This window comes from Zonotrichia leucophrys, chromosome 6, assembly GCF_028769735.1.
Source record: "Zonotrichia leucophrys gambelii isolate GWCS_2022_RI chromosome 6, RI_Zleu_2.0, whole genome shotgun sequence".
Classification (NCBI taxonomy): Eukaryota; Metazoa; Chordata; class Aves; order Passeriformes; family Passerellidae; genus Zonotrichia; species Zonotrichia leucophrys.
The window spans coordinates 22,135,944-22,154,744 of record NC_088176.1 but is presented as its reverse complement, the minus strand read 5'-3'; the positions used below and the strand labels follow the sequence as shown (position 1 = coordinate 22,154,744).

Below are 18,801 nucleotides of genomic sequence, written 5' to 3'. Positions count from 1 at the left end.
CAATCACTATGCAAAGACTTCCAGTTAGAAATAGAGAGATGTGGCAGAAACGGAAGGAAAAAGATTCTCTGTAATGAAAGATTACTCATGTTCTGCCACTAATTAGTAATGTGAAAACATTCTGCAGGATTTCAGAGTAACAATATAGAACCTTTTTTTTTAAATACACTGGATTAAAATTTAATGCCTAAAAGAAAAGTTCTTCCTGAACAGAAATCAGATCTCTCTAAATTTCAGTTTCTTCCTTGCAGATTAATAACTCAGTTTAGTATTTCCTGCACTTATTGATGGAAACTCATGTTAGAAATATTGGCAGCATAAAGCCAAGATTTCCTATAATGTCCCAAATTAGTTGGCTACCACAGGTTTATGGATTATTAATGCATCTCCTGTTGGCATTCTGCCTTATACCATTTTTCATTGAAATATTAAACCAAATTCAATCTTTTCTAGATTTTTAGTAACATAAAGCTTGCAAACAGCATTAACCCCTGTTCCAAGAGTCTCTCATTCAATAAGTCTTTTAGGCACATGTTTAAAATCATCCATATTCAGCAAAAGACAAAAGCACATAATGGAATCTAGGTGACAGTTCAGATATTTTACTGAATTAGGGTAAGTAATGTAATTGTTCCTATTAAATAAAAAATGCTCCACAATAAGAGGGATCGGCTTTTAAATAATGGTGTTTACCTTACTAAACTGAAATAATACCTTTTCAATTGAAACAAAGAATTTGGATAATTAAGCATAAACATTCATAACTCTATTTTTGTAACCAGGAAATAAAGCTTTTCTTGTAATTCAGACAAGTTGCAGGATTGAACATTAGTATATTAGGTGGAAACTTGACCTAATAGGAATTCACCACTAACAAGTTGAAAAATTCACAGTTCATTTTTTTTTTGTCTAAAGTGCTTTCTAGATCATGAAAAAGGACAACTACATACACCAAAAGTAGGTATCTGTGTTTTGTTTAACCAGAATGCCTGATGAGATTAAATAAGACAGTGGAGTTAACACACATCACGTATGTATACCAACAGAATTTAGCCTCCCATTCCTCATGGAAAGACCAGAAAAGTAGCAATATAGTTGTTCTTATTGAAATAATTATTACTGTATTGTTTAAAACTAAAATCTGAAATATGAATATAATTTATAAATTATAGCATTTTACCTCTTTCATATTCACAATTCCAAAGATACTAGCAAACAGTTTAGAGAGGTTAAATTGTTATCCTAACAATCTCTCCCTGATGAAACCAAAATGCAGCAACATTCCTTCCAGATGTGCAATAAGAAGAGAGAGTCACTCTGTTCCCAGAGGATGCAAGAACTCAGAATTTCAAAGGCTGATGCCAGGAAGCCTTGCCAGATACACTTCACAAAAAATGTTTGATGAATTATTATGGTGAGCATCAACTTTTCAGATAAATGACTGAAAATAAACTAGTTTGTATCTCAATGGAAAGTATAAATTTCCTTTTTGCTTTGGAAACTTAAAGTATGGAGAAAGCTGTTGACCATTCCACCTCTCACTGAAATAACAACATTTTACTAAAAATGTGTTGCTTTCCAAATTTCCTTTACTCATAGCTCCATAAATTTAGTCAGAGAGGAAAGATATCCAAAAAAATTCTTACACAAAATTATGACAACCAAGTGATTTGCAAACTGCCTGAATCTGCACAATCTGTAAGAAGAAAATCCCTGATCTGCAATGTTAAACACTTAACTAACAATTTCCATGAAACTTTATGAAAAGAGAGGAAGCTGCAAAACATGGTTCCAGTGTTGATTCTCACGTACAGACATGATAAACAAATCTGATTACAACATGGGCTGTGATTAAATACTGACATGTACAGATTTTATTTAAAAATCATCAGCGTAGTAATATGTATCCAAAATGAGTGTTCTGTGACAAAGCAGAAGCAACAAGCTTTTAAATTCTCAGCCATGAAAACTCATCTTACCTGCAGGTATAGGAAAAGCTACCCTGCACTCTGTAGCTCTAGAACCTCCATGTCTCATGAAGTATTTTTCTTTTTAACTGATGAAGACTAGGAAAGAACTTTCAAGATTGCTATAAGAATTGGCCAGCAATCACACAGCTTCATTCTGCATGTCTACAGTGATCAAAAAGGATTTCTCACTGAACAGAACTGAAATTGCAACTTCAGAACATGCTTCAGAATAGAATTATCAGCCATGAAAGAGTCAGAAGCAATAAAAAAAAAAAGAGTATGATCAAAAATAATCTAAACATAAAGTACTTCTTCCAAATAGTGCAGATTTTTTATGTTTCTGCCTTCATCTTCCTTCTCTTCTCCCCTTCATGCTCCTAAATATTTCTGGGATTATTCAAATTGCCTAAATAAAATTCATGCATAAGAAACTCTTTTGCCTAAATACATGAGGGCTTATTACCACATTTCTTTACTGGCACAAAATCTGAGAAAAGCCTCAAGGTGCAAATGATCTGCAGTCTATTTAACATCATGGTTATTTATTTTTATGGGCACTCATTATTACTCTTTACCCTAAATTATAGGTACATTCCTGGCTCCATTTCCCACTATTCCACAATCTTTATAATAATATGGGTTTTCAGATTTCCAAATCCCCCTCAATACCTCATCAATCAAAAATGCATGCAACATCCACTATTTGTTATACTGGGCAGAGAGAGCAAACCATGGGACCACAGCTTGGAGCCCAGATAAAGACTTTACTCATATCCCAGGACTGGGATACATGCCATAGCCTTGGTAGCATTCACTAAGAAAACCTGTTTTGCAATAGCTTCAACAGAGTCTTTGCATACAAACTGATATGCACTGAATTAGTGCTTAAATACCACAGTTCCTATTTTATTATGGATTATGTGCTGAACTAGTTCTGTCAAGTTTAGAACAGTATGCCATAATTTTGACTAAATCTAAGCCCATGCATCTTTTTCCATGGAAACAGTATTACAAGCATGCCCATTTCTCCCGTCACAGAACATTTTCATGAATATTTTGATAAACAGCTGTTATTCTGTAGTAGTTTATAGCCACAATAGCATCAGAAATGACACAGCACCAGAAGGGATCACATAACACTTAATTTTGTGGACGACTCAGAAAACTATAGTTTGCATCATTTCAATTTTTGGGCTTACTGGACAGGAAAAAAAACTTGTGCCTTTTTAAAAAAGCCCTTGGCTTAATAACCATATATCCATTAAAGCTGAGCTGGGTTGCTGTCACAGTCTTTGCAATACCTTTAGAAAGGAGTGGGTTTGAACAGGCTGAATAATAGGGTATTGGTCCTTTCCTGAAACTTTGTTTTGCAATTCCTAAAAGGAAAGATTGTTCCAAAAAAGGGATCCGTTAGTAAAACTCAAGTCTTCTTAATGACATTGCATCATATATGCAAATGAAAATAATTTACTAAAATGAAAATTTTTCAGCACCAAGACATCCCCTCGCCAAAATCCACTACAGATGAGTCTCCTAGAAAAATCTGTATGATTTAGAATAAACTAACTTCTAACCTTTGAAAATTGTAGTTTATCTACATTGAAAGTTCCTTGATGTGCTCAGGAAGTTAATGCTGTCCAGAACTGTTAATTCTCACCTGCCACTCTACATTCCCCCTCACCTTGTTGATTTTGTAGTCCACGAGATTTATACATCAAGATTCACACCTTTTTATTGAACTGTGTAGGCTTCAATGACTATAAGGTGTTTCTGACCAAGCTTAACTATGCTCTCTTAATAGGAAAAATTAAAAATTATACAAATATATGGAAAGATTGCAAAAAATAGAAGATAAGTGATAAGTGCAAGTCAGAATGATCCACACAGGAGAACTGATCCATGATACATTAAAACAAATTTTGTGGACAGTGGTGATAAAGGACATGCCATTAAAATTATCTAGGAAGTCTGTAGGCCTCTGCTGTGAGTACTTTTATTGGAAGGGGTATCCTAGTTATTAAATCTGCAGTCCAAACAATGAGATACTTAAAACCCTACAGTGCTACAAACATTTTGGCTAAACCACTGTACACGGTGCTTTCTGCCTATCTTCTCAAATATGAAAGCAATATTGTTTTTTCTATATTTTATTCACTGTCAATTTAACTAAGTAAATGCATTGGGCCATGGATAACTTCTTGCTACACATATGCTTGACAAAGGACCCACCAAATACTTCAGTATTCCCAAATAAGATGACAATACAACTGTCAGAGAATAATGCTCCTTTTTATACATCCATAAGGAGAATTCATAACATCCTCAGGGACAGTAAATGACACATATTAGTATCCTCAACTGTTCTCCAAATTAGCATGCATTTTATTAAAATTCTTTTGTTTCAGTAAGAAATACTGACTTTTCAGTAGAAATGCCATTTCCATCAATAACAGATAAAAATATATAAATAAAATGAAACTTCTTAAGGCGTGCAATAATCCTGCTGTAAAAGCTGCATAAATTCCTTTGTTTTTTTCTCACCTCAGAACCACCTTTCTGCTGTTAAACAGAGGGGAAAAAGTGATGTGGGTGGGAGGATTCAAGATGGCAAAAGAGAAGGCAAATCTCATGAGCTTCACTAAGTAACCCTCACCTATTCTGCTCACCTGAGTCAAGGGTGCTTACAGCTTGTTATTACCACAAATATTCAGATAGATTCTGAGGCACAGTGGGTTGCAGACAGGAAAAGGAAACACATCCCATGAGCAGAATTACTAAATCTTTCTCTAAACAAGTGTGAAGAGCAGAGCCGGCAGGTGCCAGAGCCTTTGTTAATTGTGCCCCAAGGCCCTGAAGCTCTCTGCCTTATGACATTAGATCATAAGGCTATCTTCTTTCCCTGCTTTCAAAATTCCCATTCTCTCTCCCAAGCTTATTCACTTGCTTAGCCAAGCTCCACAGACTATTGCATTGTAGGTGCCCAGAGACAATTTACATAAAAGATATTTCATAAATGCAGATTGCTTTGTTAATCAGAATCTCTTCACTCCCTCTGATTTCTTACCCAAAGCAGCTCTTCCAGCCTTTCCTTACTTTTTTGGGGTTTTTTTGTTACATACGAAGCATCACAGCAACAGCATATGAAAACAGTAAATTAAAAATCTTAATGCAGCTGTGCAACAAGTCTCTTAGAAGAGGTTTTAAATAGCTCAAGAGCATACACAAACTTTTTAAGTGCAACCCTAATATTTCCTGGATTTTTCAAACAATCTGTGTCATTGACCTTAAAGTTCTTCTGGCTTTTCATACTCAGATGTGATTTCTTTCAGGTTGGTAAGAGAATACACTCAATTCTGCTTGTCTAGGCTTCTCAAAGTATTAGAGTTACATGAGGGAAAAGGTAAAAGCACAAGTTGACTAATGAAATCTGTGAGAATGTGCTTTTTTGTCTAAATATTGGAGTGATTGTCAAGGAGACAGAAGCTCTGACCGTATTTCACCGTCAAATTATGATTGTCATTGTTCATAGACTAAAAGAGATCTGACAGGCATCCTAAGATTTAAGATTCTTAAGTATTTTTTCAATGACATATTTCAGTGCCTGTGATTACTGAAATTACAACATGATCTATTTCACACTGCCCCCCTTCCCCTTCTAATTTAAACATGTTATCTATCAAGCTCTCATTAGAGAGGTTAAATCTTAGCAAGCTATGCTTAAGCAACTCCAAGTCTATTTTCAAATCAAGACTCACCAAAATAGTAGTACTGATGATGATCAATCAAAACATTTAAACTACTTCACAAGAGCAGCAGAAAGTTTGCATATATCTTGGATAGATTTCACCCATATGCTTCTGCTCATTCAGTTGCCATGAAGAGCTTGGCAAATGAGATCAAAACACACAGCACCAGTGTTTGCATAAAGGCACTGTCGTATCTACAACTTGGCACTACAGGTGAAGTTCATACTTAGGAAAAAGTAATTCTCTGAGTTACTCTCCTGTTACTCTCAACAAAAGTTTAAGCTGCTTGGGGCTACACTTTAGGATGTATTACCAAACTGACATATTGTCTGATGCTCAAAAAAGTCTGTGCCCAGTTGATGTGTTTTGCCTATAGGAAAGTGGATTTTAGATTTTTCCGCACTGACCTCAGCTTGCTCCCAAGATGCCTGAACCTCACAATAAGGAAGGTAGCTGCAGCCCAGTGAGCAGGTGAAGGTGCTTCCCTCAGCTCAGAGACAATGGCTGACTATCACAGAGAGCACATGGCATGAGTGCACACACACAACTTCACATTCTCCAAGATTTTAAATTAGCAGTACAGAAATATGGCTTAGCAATTGAATTGGAATGAATTTATGACAAGTATCAAAACAGCAATAACTCATCACATATGACATCATAACCTCTACATGTATATGTATCTTATTTCCCTCTCCTTCAACATTTCATTACCCTGCAAGTGAAAACTTGGCTGAAAATCTGAAAAGCCTCATCATATATCCAGCCACATGTGCATGGCTAAAACACCTGCAGGCAGTTGTTTCAAGGCACAGAGATGTATAGCATGTGTATGGATTTCCTCCCCATAATCTGTTCAGGTTTAACTACAGTCACAAGGAGAAATTACCTAGAGATTCCCTTCTTGTACTAACATATTTTTTTCCAACACAGTATTTCTAACATACACATCAGAGGAACCCTTCTTTAGACTGACTGAAAAGTCTTTTCTATTAAGCATATGAGGCTTGGGAACAGACAAAAAACAAGAGTCAGATACCTTTTTTATTAGGAAATAATATAATAGAATTTGAAAAACAATTGATTTATCTGAAAATTCATAAATTAGAGCAGTTCAAAATACCTACAAGATAGTATTAAATAGTTTGCTTTGCAAGTTTAGAAAATTCTTTCAAACCCATGTAGAAAAAAACAGTAAGAAAACAAGGGAAAACTTCAGGGAAGGAATGTGCTACTTAATTTACTTAAAAGAATATAAAACTGCTAATATTTTGGAATTTGCTTTTAATTTCATTCTTTGCTCCATCACCATACTTAAAAAAAACTTCCAGCGAAAGGTAGATTGAACTTCACATATTAGAACTTGCTCTTGTACCTTTATTTATTTAAAAGTTTTTTCTGAAGATGGTCCCATTAATATTCAGTGTTATCAGAATAATTCTGTTTTAATTTTAACCAACTCATGTTACATTACATAAGCTACAACAGTTATATAGATTCAAAACTGGGTTCCCTACTGTCACAACCTGATTTCAGGAATCAGATTCTCTTTGCCTTCCCAAATTTTCTAAATGGTATTGAAGTGATGCACAACTTTTTGAGCTACCTTAGAAACTGGCATCTTGTAAAATTGCTGCAGAATAGCTCTGCATTTGCTCTCTCATGTCCATAGGAACAAATCCTGCACAACTCACAGAATGCCAGACCAGCAAGTATCAAGGTTTTCACTTTCCTGCCTGGGCTACTGAAAAACAGAACGACAGACTAAGACTCAGCTCCCTGGTGAAACACTGTGGGCTCCTTTAGGTGGTATGTTCACAAAAAGAAAAATATAAATATTTCAGAGCCTAAATATTAATCTGTCAGGAAAATCCTGCCTCCATTCAGGACAGACGATTTGAGGTTACAAGTGCATTCCTGCTTGTGAAAGAAACATTCTTTTTCCTGCACACATCTTCCACTCTGTGCATTCCCAGGTACCATATCAACCACAGCAAGCTGGCATCTATTCTCACTGACAAAGTCACTTCTAGAACGCTTTGAAATTTTCTTTTTACTCTGCAAAACATACCAGTATTTTGCATACTTTCTTTATTTATTTGCTAAACTGCAGTCTGTTTTAGCTTCTTGTGGGAACAACTTCTGCCTGAATTATGGTTCCTACATCTCCTAAATGAATGCCATCTCCAAATCTTGCAGACTATCTTAAGCAGTTCATTTCATTCAGAAATTTTTTCTCAAGGGCCATCTTCCCTAAACACACAGAGAGCAGGAAAAAAAACCCAAACAAAATTTTATTAAGGTTTGGCAGGATAAAAGAATTACCAAACATTGAAAATATGTCAAACTCAATCTCCTTTGTGGCATCTCCTGATGTTCTAATTCTTCTGATAATATTCTCATGATGTTCTATTTTGTCTCATTCTCTTTCAAATAAAGCCATTCCACTCCTTTATAACAAACAGATTTTTTAACACAAACAAATTAATTTAGCCGACAGCTTCTTTTTCACTTTACTACTGAACATACCCTGCTAGAGGAATCACTTTTTATATTGACAGTGAAACAAAACTAAAGAGAAAAGAGCAAAGGGACTCCTTCAGCTATCCTCCACACTTCTACTGCCATTGCTATCTAGCATCAGATTACAGGGCAGAGGCCAAATTTACATCCACAATTACCAGCTGAGTGCATGTCCACATTTCTCCTTTTTACCTTACTGTAATCTCACACCTAATACTTATTTTTCTGTCATGTACTTTACATCAGTAATGGCTGGCATTCGGCAGCACCAAATTGCTTCTGAATGATGTAATAGCTTATATTTAATCTGTTTATTCTAAGTTGCTCTTTTTTGTCCCCATGAAATTTATCATTTACTACCTTTAAGACAGACACAATCTGCCAAATTAATTAATTATGTGGATTTGGGAGGGATGGTGTGTGTATTTAGCTTGTTTGGTGTGTGTGGAGGGGGTTTTTGCCAACTTCCTGGCTTTAAAACATATTCCAATTCTTCCATCAGGGCCCAAGGGATTATTTCCATTAAGTCCACTCCTTTTATTTCATGGAAACAAAATTTACTATTAAGCCTGGCTGCTCCCACTCACAATTCAGCAAAAACAAAAACAAACAAACAAACAAACAATCCCGAAGTTGCCTCTCTCCTGTGAGGAGAGGTAGAGCTGGGGTAGGTGCAGTTTTCCTCAGCACAGCTGACTGAAGTTAGTGCAGTCACTGCTCCAGCAGTGGTGCCGGCAGGGGAAGCCAAGTCAGCATGGGGAAACCCAGCACATTGCTGTGGTAGCCCTGCAATTTTGGTAATCACATATTCTAACTCCTCTCAGGCAAGAGGGAGCACTAATTTAGTTCTCTATTAGATGTGAAGCCATGTCTAGTAATAGAAATGGTTTTGAAAGAGGCAGCCGGGGACATGGGCTCTTTCCACATCTCTCTACATGGCCTGACACTGAGCAAAAGCAAAAAAAACACAAAACAAATCAGAGACTGCAGCCTTGTTTGGTCTTTAAGTAGACATCAGAAGGCTGCTTGCATCCCCTCTGTAAGCATTCCCAAGAAAGGACTCAGATTCACCAGCCCTACATTTTTCCAGCCTACTGTGCTAAATATCATGATGGCAATTGGAGGCATTCTAACAGAACTGCAATACAAATCTGTTTCACTTGAGAAGCAAAGCCTACGGTTCCTTAGGCTTTATAACCCAGTGCTCTGTACAAATTCACTGAATTTTTCCAATGCTTCACTATGTGATTTTAGGAGTCTATTTTCCCCAGTGGCACGCAAGCACTAAAATTGCACTACATTGCATTTTGCTCTCAGTGGGTGGGAAAGTGAATACTCAATGGGTTATTTTCCATTCTTTATTTCAGTTTTATGCAGCCACAGGTGGGGGGTCTTTCAGGTGGCTGCCTAGGTTTACTAAGCACTTTAGAGTCATAGACAAAACGGGTCTTACAAAACATACCAGTGTTGTCAATCACACAGTAAAAGAAATACATTCTGTGTAAACAGAAACAATTTTCAAGATATCTCTGACTGTAAAAGGTAACACAATGAATATCAACAAAAAAGGATCAGCCATCCTCTGTTTGGTAAGGGACATAAAACAATTGCACTTGTTTATACTTATTATTTACCTCTCTGTCTCCTCCCTTTCTTCTCCCCAGGTGTGATCTCTCTGCTTAAGGGCATACAAAGTTAGTGAAGGATGTCATGGGGCTTCCTATCATTTACTTTTCTTACAATGAGGTTATTAACAGACCACAAAAATATCAAAAAATAAAAAAAAAAAGGAAGTCATCAACCTACTTATCATTTGCTTTCAGAGCTCTGCAAGGAACTTTGATCAGTAAATATATTAGATCATGAATACAGATATTCATATCCAGTAAAAAGCTGACAGCTTTCTCTTCTTGCATAAGATCATGTAATGAAATCCCCCAAAGTTACCCTTTTCTTTCCTGAAACCAAATTTAAAAAAGGGCCCTTCACTCATTTCTACACAGCACTCACTGAACAACAAAATGCAAAATACACTGCATCTTTTTGGCTGCTCATAGTTCGAAAGACACATAGATGTTACAGCAAGATGTGCAGGCTATAGAGAACAAACACACAAGGGGATAAAACAGCTTCACTGCTGTTATGCAGATGGCTGCCCTTCTGACTGTGGAGGAAATTTCCTCCCTCCCCCATTTTTTAAAGCAGGGCTCTACATGTGTTGACTATGCAGGAATAAGTGCTTTTTCAGATGACACCCACATCCTCTCCATCCAGGTCAGTAACACCAACTACAGGCCAGAGGCCAAAGTCAAGTCAGTATTCCATCCATCCTATCCTGCTAAAAAGTCTAAATTGTCAGAGAAACTCAAAATGGAATGGCCATATTATTTTAATCACGAGAAATATGAAGAACAGTGAACAACATTTGGATGCAGTACTACTTTCTGTGTGCATGCCATTTTCCCAATAGAAGTCTCAGCTATTTAAAAACTGAGATGTACAAACTCAAAAATAAAATTCTCTGTCCCATATGTTCAAAAGCCTATATTTGTGCATTTCAAATAGATAATAGCCCAATAGACAAATTAGTTTTTATAAATACTAATGGTCTGTAAAATATTTTGTGTCCACAGAGTAATCTCTCACATGACATCAAACAGTTTTATCTGCAAAAGCAAGAGTGTCTTGAAAATTTCCTCAAAAATACATTAAATGTAACAATGCAAATTTACATTTTCATTACAGATTCTAATTTTACTGAGAAAACACCATCTTTCACATTTCCAACATTTGCTACACAGATCCTTAGCATGGGGCAGATATTTATTACTTCTGGAATTAAAACATGCTCATACGAAAAAATATTGAAATGGAACATGCACCATAAAGATTTTTTTCTTTTTTCCCCTTTAAGCAATAATATAAAGCTTTATCCTGTCTGTGTACTACAGAACAGTACAGGCTGTATGGAATATATCAACACGTGTCTATATGTTATTAAAAACAGTAAATTCCCATTTAAACAAGGGCTACAATCTGTGCACTAAACACTCATTAATGGTTATGAATCAAAAAAAAAGGGGGGGACTTGCAGCAGGTGTGCACATCTATGAATTTCAATACATTGTAAAACTGTCTGTAGCCAACAGCTTCATCATTTGGCCTTTCTGAGCCTGGAGACAGGCAATTTTTCATGATTTTACTATTTCTGGCCAAACAAAAAGTTTTTAATTAAATATACCACATGATTCCAGATGTTTGTTTATTTGTTCCAATGAGGCCATAAAAATGCCTGAATGATAAAATTGGAGGACTCCTGCAAAAACAGGCTAGACTAAAGTGCTAACTAAACACGGGGATCTCTCAGGAGACTGGATCTGCACAGCACTGGTGTGCTTTGAACCAATTTCTTTGGAAGAGCTGTAATACTGTGGCTGATGACTAGAATTCTTTATTGTAAAAAATTATAAGGCCAAGTGGCAAATTTACCTTTTTTTTTTTTTTAATTTCCAGTTGTATACACACTGCATCATTAGCTCTCCTATACGTCCAAAGATTTTAAGTAGGCTTATGGGTTTGGATCCCAAGTTTCCACTTATAGAAGCCAGTGTTTTCTATATATTTCTGCCACTTTTTAGTCACCCTGCTTGAGAATTCTTATGGTTTTGTCTTGCCAGCATGACAAAATGAGCTATGTTGTGAAATATCAGACACTCTCCAGTCTACCAAAAATATGAAGTTACAGGCTTTTTCCTCATTAATCACATTCCCTCTGATGTGACACTTGTATGGGTGACTTGGGTCTAGACTGCTAGTTTTGGCAAACATGGAAAAAGTTACAATGAAAAACCTCAGAATGACAAAAATATGAAAAACGGTCAGGTCTTCAACAGTCAGATCAGGGAATGCACACTGTGGAAAAATGAAGGTCTCTATAATATTTGGAAAAAAAAATACTGACAATTATTAAAGCCTGCCTCAGTCTTAGACTACTAATGGGAATTTTGTGCTCAGCACCTGAGATATTTAAGAATATTTTAATCTGAATTTGATTAACCACTTAATTACTCTCTTTTTTTTCTTTTAAAGTTTTCTTGCAGAGAAACACACCTATTTTATTCCCACAGAGACACAGCACCCCAGGAAGTGATCCTCTTAGAACTTACTTCTGGTCAGCTCAATCACATCCCTTGGGTTCAGTTTCAAACCACAGAACACAGAGAAGGCTCACAAATAAAAATATGCTGTCATTTAAAACCAAATCTTAACTTTTCTGGCCATCAAGAAAGATTTTACACAAAACTGCAAGTCACTTTATATATCATCCCCACCTCATTTACCCCAACTTACTTTCACATGACTAGTTGCTCCCATCACTGCTATATACAGAAAGATAATACATTTTTATGCTGAAGTTTTAATAATCTACAGTATCCTGATTCAAATCCAACATTCCTTGTATACACAGACAGAAAACTGTTGACCCTGTAAGTGACAAGAATATGAATCCAATGACCCAGAAAATTTATTTCTTGAACTATATTAGTCAAGGTCACACTCAAATCCAACTACAATTTATTCCACATTTGGGAAAGTCATTGTGCTTTACAGAGAAACATGCAGATGCTGGCAGAAATTATCACTACTGAGCAAGTGAGGCAAATTGGTCGACAAACAGCACAGCTATTTGTGGCAGTTCTATTCCAGTAGACAAATAAAATAGGGCTCAGGAAAGGGACTGCATGAGATCCTCCTTAAACTGTTCTTTCATGACTGCCCAGCAAAAAAACACTGCACAGCTGAGAGATGAGTCAATCACATGTGTGGGCACTGGACCTCTCAGTTCCATTGAAAGGCAAAATTTTTGATTGTGTATCAGTTCACAAAACTGGGAGAGATGGCTGATGCATTTGCAGACTTGGCAAACACTAATACAGGTGGGCTTCTGTTATCAGCTGGAAGCGTTTTACCGGAGTACACTTCCCTAAGAACTGCGCTTTCTAGCATTTCTCCCCACATACTTTGTTCCATTCATTCCTTCTGCCCATTCTTCTCCCCACAAAGCAAACAGATCAGAAATACTGAGAAAGCAGTAAACTGGGATCCCCCTTGGAAGGGAAAAATCATGGTCAGAGCTAAGAAACCAGGCACCCCAGTGATCAAATAGAAATGAGTCAGTACACTGACCTCATCTCCTGGTGTGAGGCTGGGGGAGCCTGTGGGCACCAGCAGGAGCCACCAGCACAGGAATGAGAGAAGCCTGCTCTGCCCTTCTCCCACCTGCACCAGAACACCTTGCACCACAAGTCTTTAAGTTTCTGCATTGCCTTCCCACACATCAGGACTAGAAAATCCCTTTTCACCTCTGATGGATTTATTTTTTCCTCACATCCCTTTAACTAAAGGGAATTGAGATCAGAAAACAGAATCTATTTTAACCAAGTCTTCTCTCACACTGATACTCATCTATACATCACTTTGCTTTCCATGCTTCTCCCATGTATCTTGAGCTACCATTAATGTCTATTTTTCAAACTAAAAACTAAGGAACTAGAACCCAGTTTCTCACTTCATATACAGGCAGACCACATGGGATTTTTTTCTTTTTTTTCTTTTTTTTTTTTTTCTTAATAACAGACTCCTTATTTTAGCATTCTCCCAGAGTGTCAAAAGAAGAGGATTTCCACCCACTCCCCTGGAGGCTAAGTCATGACCACATCACATCTCACTGTTGGGACATATTTCCTGGCACTAATAGGAAATGTCACAGCTTATTTTTGAGTGCTCCTTCCCTGGAAAATGTGATCTTGTCTGTTCCATGCTATTGAGAACTTTTTTGTTTGTCTAAGGTTATTAACCTCATGATGAGAAGATCCTGGCCTAAGAAGTCTTCAGTCTAGGACATATCACAATATAATGCAGGTTAAAATGATGTTATTTTCAAAGGACACTTTACGTAAAACAATAAAGAAAATATCTCACTGTTCACAGCATCTTTGCCTGATACAGAACTTTCACATAGTGCATTTGCTTGGAATTTTCTTATTCATCCTATCCTTAGTTATTAAACAAGTTAAAGCAAATATATCTTATATACATATATGGATACACTCTTTTAACTGAATGATTAAGTACTAACCATAGGTTTTTGGGGTTTGGGGTTTTTTGACAGAATACAATGCCTTATGCATTTACACAGAAAAATCAATTGACAAGCATAAAGTGCAGTTCACACTAAGAAAACTAACTAATTATGATAAGTTGCTACATAAATTGCTTTGCAACTTCCCCAGCAATCAATTTCAAACTCTAAATAAGCCTCTGGCTTGAAAACACAACGAGTACCTAACAACTGTGTCAATAACAACAACAGAGAGAACCACATTGATAATATAAACAGGATACTTGTCCTTCTAGAAGTAAGCTTTATGTAAAGCAATTTCCTTTTCTTTTTATGTCAGTGATTTAAAGACAGCATGGCATTTCACAATGTATGTGTAGAATAAGAAATTTGCTTTTTAACATTTATTATAAAGAGGTGCATGACAATTTTACTTCAAATATTTTAAAGTATTATATTAAAACTCTAGACCAAATTCTGGAAGGATTGATGGACATTACTAGTTCCATATGAAAATAAGAATATCTATAAAGTATGGTCAAGCTGAGCAAATTGAGACAGAACAGATAAATCCTTGGAGAATAATCAGTTTAATTATACTACTCCCTCTGGCTCTCCAAAATTTCTACTTTTTTCCTTCAACGCCAAATTTTGAAAGAAGTAGACATCCTTCAACAAGTACTGGACTGTGAATTCCTGCCCAACTGGATGGCTAAACCCTTGCTGTGCATTCTGTAGTCCACTTTTATCTTGGTCACTACTTATCTAGACTCCTACAAAGATAATGGTTTTCTGTATGGCACACCCCAACAAAAAATCTGGTGGAATTTTGTGTGAACATACAAGTCATTAGTGAAAATTTACTACGCCAAGTACTCTGGGAACAATAGCACAGTATAACAATCACAGGGAAAGGAAACATTGCAAGTTCAGGTGTCTCTCTACGATTATGATTGTTTGCTGAAGAATGGGAAAGTTTGGAAAGATTTAATTCCAAAAGAAACCTTCAGCACAACTCTGTTAGACAAAGAGAAACTGAGCAAAAGCAACCTCTCACTTCCTTTGTTCAAAAAGGCTCTATAAAATTACCTTTAGAACGTTAATAAGAAGCTATAAAATATTCTGTTCTTGGATTTCTGCGTATGAGAATTGAATGCAGTTGATGACTATCCAGACCAGATCATAAAATAAGAAAACACATCTGTCCGTTGATTGAAACATATTGGTAAAATAAATACCAATTTTTCATTTGGACACTCATCATTCAAACATGAGACAATGTAATGACTGCACATACCAGGATGCTTGGATAGTTACCTGCAGAGATGCCAAAACAGGACAGTGGATTTGTTCAGAAAGTTTTTTACAAGTCATAATAGATTAGAACTATTAAACCTTGGCCTAAATCCAAGCTAAATTCGAAAAACTACTTACATAAATACAGGATTAGTTTTTAGTGGAAACTGCTCCTTCCTTTTACCAGTAAGCTATGGGGTAGGCTTACCACTGTTTTTTCCCAGAAACAAGAGCACAGAAAGGGAGGAGTCACCTGAAAATTGTTACTGGAAACCAAATGGCTTGGGCAAATTAATATGTTTCCAAGTAAATCAGGTAATACACAATGTTATAAAATAACTGCTTATAGAAAAGGCATCCAGCACATGCTTTTGTATGGAAAAACAGATTTTCATGATAGCCATGATTTAGTGATATTGCTTCTGAAGAGATACAACGATAAACTGTTATTTTCCTCATCAACTGGAAAGTATTGTACTTTTCAGAAGGCAATTTGAGTTTGAATGCTTACACATAAAGCAAGGATGCCATTATAAAAAACCAAACATACAACTTTGGTGGGGCAAAGGGTGAGGAGCCTTTTTCCACACATCAGACAAATTATCCTTATAAATATCTTTTAAATATTTTTGTCACCAATGTCAACTATATTAAGAATTTAAGTTTCTATGGAACAGAAGGGTAAATGCATACAAATCACTAAAAAATAATTACATCAGTCCAAAATTTTTGGAAAAATTTCTTCTAAAAGTCAGTACATTTCATTACTTTTGTGGAGCATGGCTATTTCTATGTAAAAACTAAAAGGTAGATCTGGAAAAGCAGACAGAAATGTGGGGAGCATATATTTGATTTCACCAGAAAATTTGAAAGCTAGAACAATACAAGCAATGTATAGAATATAGAAAGAAAAGAAGCACTTTTATGACAGGAGGCTGTGTCTTTTAACTCACTTATTTTAACCAGGTAAGAGAACTGCACAAACTTCTCCCAGGTAAATAATTGGGTTCTAAATCCATATAAAGTAAAATACAAAAGCCTACTTTAAAAAACACTATGGAAAGACACTTAGAAGTTTGAGATCATTGTTCTGGAATCAAAACAAAAATACAACCAGTTATAAAATTACCACTTTGGAAGCCTTGTCTAACAGGATAGCAATTAGATCACATAAAGAATCATGTCACATTGCTGTCAGATGCCCAAAATCCAAACAGAAGGCCTATAGATTTTTCACTGAAAATATGAACAGTGGAACTGAGATAAGGTTCAACTTAGAAAAGTGGGTCTAAGGAACACTGCAATATAAGGGAATACAACTTTCCCAAGATGGGGAAAAAATTTCTAAAGCTTAAAAACGTGATGGAATATTTATTCCTCTCTTCATGTACTTATATACTCAAGCATCAATATAACACTCACTATATTTCAAGTTATCATTCCTTATCATTCCATCTCACATCACACTGTCATATGCTGTTTCTGTGGGCTTTGAAAGGGAAAGTGAGATTTTCACCATTCCTGAAATGGTCTGTACAAAATATGGAGTTAGCCTAAAGGACCAGATCCTGACTGGAAATTATATACTGCATGCATGAACACAAAAGCTGTAAGACACAAGGTGCAACCCACACATAATTATATGTTTTTGTTCTCCCTGTAAAAATCATAGCTAAATAGAGTGAGAAATGTCCAAGTGAAACTGTACCAAGCAAATACATCCAGCTTGCTCCCGCTCCCCCTCCCAGTCCCCTAAAAATCAATTTGCAGCTGTACCAAACCATTTGCCAGACTTGAGGATGCTGGTAAACAAGCTTCTCCAGGGACAAATTACACTCACAAACTTACAGCATTCTTCATTCCAGTATGCACTGAAAACCGCCAATATTTACATATGCAACAGCTGATTCAATTCCACTTTACAACACTGAAAGCATTCCGCAAAGAAAAAAATTGAAGATATTCAGAACCTAAAATAGCATGCTTAAGTATTTCATTCTTTCCTTGGAGATTTTTCTATTGACTGCAATTAATCTTTTATGGGCTTGGGAACTTTGGAACTTTTCTTTGTATAAAAGAAGTTGATTGAATTAATGGGCCTTGCCAGCAGGTTGTTCTAAGCTTGGAATTGGTTCTTCCAAGACCTGCAATTTTGGAAAGTGTCCTTAATTATTTACTTGTGAATATGTGTATATATGAACATGCATACATATATATATATATAAACTAATCAAATAATATTAACAATGTCTCTTTAAGGACCAGTTTTACCCCTTCTTTGGATGACATGCTCTTCTCCCTTTATTTATAACTGTGCTTAATCACAAGGAAATTTGCAGCGTATTTAGCATGCAGAGAAGAATATTTCTGGGAAGAGTAAAGACAGAAGTAATAAAAATTATGTGAACTGCTAAGGGTAGAAAGTTGGTGATTTGGGGAATATAATTTTCCTCTTTCATGGCAAGGTGGCAGGCATTCTGAAAGCCTGGTGAGGCCAGTGGGCACTTAGAGCCTGGCAAGCTCCCACTCTGAACCAACACCTACTGCAGCCACACAACTGCTGTATTACAAGAGGAGTCAATCAATAATGCAGGCACACAGATTTTGATTCAACACTACTGGAATTCCTTTCGTCAAGTTAGATAGCAAAATCAGCCATGAAGATATACTTTCAATACATTATTACCTAAATAAAAAATCTGAAGGTACTTGGCTTTTAAGGGTATTTTGAAAGTATTTCTGTATAACTCAGGTATTTCTCAAGATTCTGTCATTCTATTTATTGCTAGTAGACTCTAGCCATTTCAGCCAACACCAGAAACCCAACCTCAAAAGCAACATGTTTATCTGAAAATCAAATCTACTTGTCTTGGGAATGGGGGAGAAGAGGTTGGGTGGAGAAGGAGGGCACTGGGTTGCAGGCTTTTCTGGAGGGGAGAGGTTGTTCTGTAACCTCTGAAGTCCAAGTCTGTGCTCAAATTTAGGATTTTGATTGGTCCTTTCTCTTTAAAACATACCAGTTTCTATGTGTGCCCAGTGCTGGAATACAATGCACCCACAGCACATGTAGGACATCTGATTTTCACCACAGCAATCTTCTAGAACATCTGACTGCACCATAGCAATCTAAACCAAGGCCAGGATG

General features: G+C 36.3%; 1 protein-coding gene across 10 annotated transcripts in view; it reads right to left on the bottom strand.

Moving 5' to 3' along the window:
* Positions 1 to 18,801, bottom strand: part of LRMDA (leucine rich melanocyte differentiation associated) — a 606,751-nt gene that overhangs the window by 75,992 nt on the left and 511,958 nt on the right. The gene's annotated exons all lie outside the window — the stretch shown is intronic.